This window comes from Austrofundulus limnaeus, unplaced genomic scaffold (genome assembly GCF_001266775.1).
Source record: "Austrofundulus limnaeus strain Quisiro unplaced genomic scaffold, Austrofundulus_limnaeus-1.0 Scaffold743, whole genome shotgun sequence".
NCBI lineage: Eukaryota > Metazoa > Chordata > Actinopteri > Cyprinodontiformes > Rivulidae > Austrofundulus > Austrofundulus limnaeus.
The window spans coordinates 17749-20952 of record NW_013953145.1 but is presented as its reverse complement, the minus strand read 5'-3'; the positions used below and the strand labels follow the sequence as shown (position 1 = coordinate 20952).

At 41.4% G+C, this 3204-nt stretch overlaps 1 long non-coding RNA gene across 2 annotated transcripts in view; it reads left to right on the top strand.

Annotated features, from left to right (window-relative positions):
* The window catches only part of LOC106532280 (uncharacterized), a 4821-nt gene extending 1987 nt beyond the window's left edge, over window positions 1-2834 (top strand). The window contains exons 1-3 of one of the 2 annotated variants that reach the window (XR_001312049.1): window positions 1432-1451; window positions 1668-1918; window positions 2363-2833. This is a non-coding gene — a long non-coding RNA (uncharacterized LOC106532280). Of the gene's footprint in view, window positions 1-1431; window positions 1452-1657; window positions 1919-2362 lie in introns of those variants that run through there. The other variant, XR_001312050.1, reaches the window with a different exon arrangement.
* Window positions 2835-3204: the final 370 nt, after the last annotated feature.

Here is a 3204-nt window from a genome sequence, read left to right as displayed (position 1 = left end):
AGCTAAATATTTGACTTGTGACTTAAATATTTAGTTTTGAGCTAAATATTTAGCTTGAAACTTAACTATTTAACTAGCCACCTAAATATTTAAGTTAAATATTTAGCTAGCTACCCAAATATTTAGGTTGCAACTTAAATATTTAGCTAGCAAGTTAAATATTTAACTAGCCACCTAAATATTTAACTTAAATATTTAGCTAGCTACCTATGGTTATGGTATATGGGGATGGGCAATACCCATGTGAGTGGAGGCATCATAAGTGGGTCCATTACTCTCCCCAAAAGAGACACTGTGTTTTAATCAAACCTTCGCGTCCCTCAAAGGAAGGACACCAGGTTAGAAACTTTCAGTGTTCTAAGCTTCTCGGGATCCAAAAAAGGTTCTCCAAGAATTCTTTCCCTTTGACTAATCAGGGCCAGGCATTGGCTCAAGTAGTGCAAAGAGGTCTCTAATTCAATGCCACAGGCATTGCACAGACCATTTTCATGGAGTCCCATCACCATTTTATTGCGGTTGAGCAAGTTGTGCTCAGTTAGGACTCCAACCAAAGTACTTAAAGTTTTCCTCGTCGGGCAAGAAGGGCTCTTCCAAATCAAGTATTTGGGCCCTTTATCAGTTCTTGTGCCTGTCTGCAATCCGTCAGCTCCCTCCAGCGGATTGAGTGTTGATGTCTGTTCCATGCCTGTAGGGCAGTCCTACAGATTGTTGTTGAAATGCCTATAGCAGGCTCTGGTCCTTTAAAATGGGCTTGACTACCAATTCTTGCGTGGTGGTCAGCTCTCTTGTTACCATAGATGCCAGTATGTCCTGGTACCCATTTAATAGTAACACTGTTAACTCTCCCCAGTTGGTTGACTGCCTCGGCACACTCCCAAGCCAGTAGTGACGTAAAATGTGGCCCTTGGAGAGCTCTAACAGCAGCTTGGCTATCTGTCAGGATGAATATTTCCTCCTGCATACACTGCAGTTCTTTGAGAGATGCCGCACATTGGTGGATTGCATATACACTATCTCAGCTTGACATACCTTTACAAAACCACCTAGTGGGTAACTAGGGCTGCCACGATTAGTCGACTAGTCACGATTAATTTAGTCGATGCGTCGCTTTTTTATTTACTTTAACTTTGTTTTTCTCTCCAAACTGCTGCGGCATCTTCTGCGTCTGCCTTTCTGTCCTTGACACGCATGCATAGTAGTGGTTAGGCCGCACGCACGCATGCGCAGTAGTGGGTAGGCCGCGAGCRGACGCATTCACACAGACAGACTTGGATCATGGCTACCCGACAACGGAGCTCAAAAGTGTGGGATCATTTTAAGAAAACGACAGAGAAGTGTGTTCAATGCAATATCTGCAAGGTGGAACTTGCCTTCCACAGCAGCACAACTGGGATGCACAAGCACCTGAAAAGGAAGCATGTTGTGGCTGAGGAAGATGGGCCGTCATCTCGGTAAGCTAAATTGCTAGTTAGCTGCTACAATAAGCGTAAACAGAGTTAACTTGCTACTGACTCATATTGACAGCTGTAAAAGTTAACATTAGCGACGACAATTTTATTCATTAGCCTTAGCACACACATTTCATGTGTTTTCTGTAGCGTTATAACAGTGATGTGTTAGAAAAGGAATGCTAATGTTTTTTAATGTTACGTTTCAGTGCTAAAAAGTACACTCGTCTTCTTCAATGGACGGCTTTGTTATAAAGCCAGCTACATGCACACCTCAGCAAGCCAATGTCCTGACTGAGTCCATTCTGAAGATGCTGGTGACRGACATGAGACCACTATCCATGGTAGACGATGAAGGATTTAAAGACATGATTAAACAGTTCAACCCGGATTATCATGACAACTACCTACCAGGCAGATCTCACTTCACCACACTGATGGAGAAGAAATATTGTGCAACTTTTGAAAAGGTCAGTCTCTCTTTTTTTCTGTTTCAATTAGATTTTTGGCATGAAAGTATTAAAGCAATATTGGTAAAGCAACAATAACACAGTAAAATAAATGATTTAATAAACAAGCAACATTTAAAGACATAAGAATTAAAATATCATAGATCTCACTCACTCACTCACTCACTACCAACTAAGAATTTTACAAATTTCATGATGAAATAATATTAAGAGCTTGCTGACTGAGCAACTAATAAATTAATCCTGGGTAAGGTATTTAATAATATTTTTTAAACATATATTCAACGTTTGTTATCCTACTTAACTATATTTGGTAACTGAATTATTGAATTAGTAAATACATTTAAGGCTATATACATAAACAATCAGATGCTGTTAATGAAAAAAATATATAATTTTCTTCATAATGTTTACTATTCTTACAAATCATCTCATGTCTTTCAGGTAAAGGAGACTCTCAGGGGTGTCGAAGGTTCCCCCACGCTGACTGCTGATGTGGGGGCCAGTCGTGCAACAGAGGCTTACCTTGGTGTGTCTTGCCATTTCCTGAGCTAAGATTGGAAGATGAAGGCCTTAAATCTTTCTACCATGCCTCTTGAGGAGAGGCATACAGGTGCAAATATAATGACATGGACTGAAGAGGTTTTAACAAAGTTTGAAATCTTGCCGACCAAAATAAAAGCAGTGGTGCATGACAGTGGTTCCAATATGGTGGCAGCAATGCGACTGCTTGAAGAGAAATATGGATGGGCCTCTATTCGCTGTGCTGGGCACACACTCCAGCTTATAGTCAACACTGCTCTCAAAGAAACCACCATCAGCAGAGCACTAGGTGCTGCTAGGCAGCTAGTGGAGTACTTTAAAAGAAGTAAGCTGGCTAGTACAAAGCTAAAGATGAAACAGGAGCAAATGATTGTTAAGAAAAATGCACTGATCCATGATGTCAGCACACGATGGAATAATACATCCCACATGATAGAGAGACTACTTGAACAGCCAGGCCTGTCACTGCCACTCTTTCAGATCCYGAGGTAACTCCGAGAGGGAAACACTACTTCGACTTGAAGCCAGAGCAGTGGGAGCTGCTTCAAGAACTGAAGCGAGGGTTGGCACCTTTAGAGACTGCTACCTTTTACCTTAGTGGACAGCAGTACACAACCATTTCAGGTCTTCCACAGGTGGTCAAAGGGCTGACACGGGCAGTACACCAAAACCAATTTGAGACAAGCTCAGGAAAAAATKTCATTACCAGTGTAGAAAAAGGGATAACACAGAGATGGGGGAGT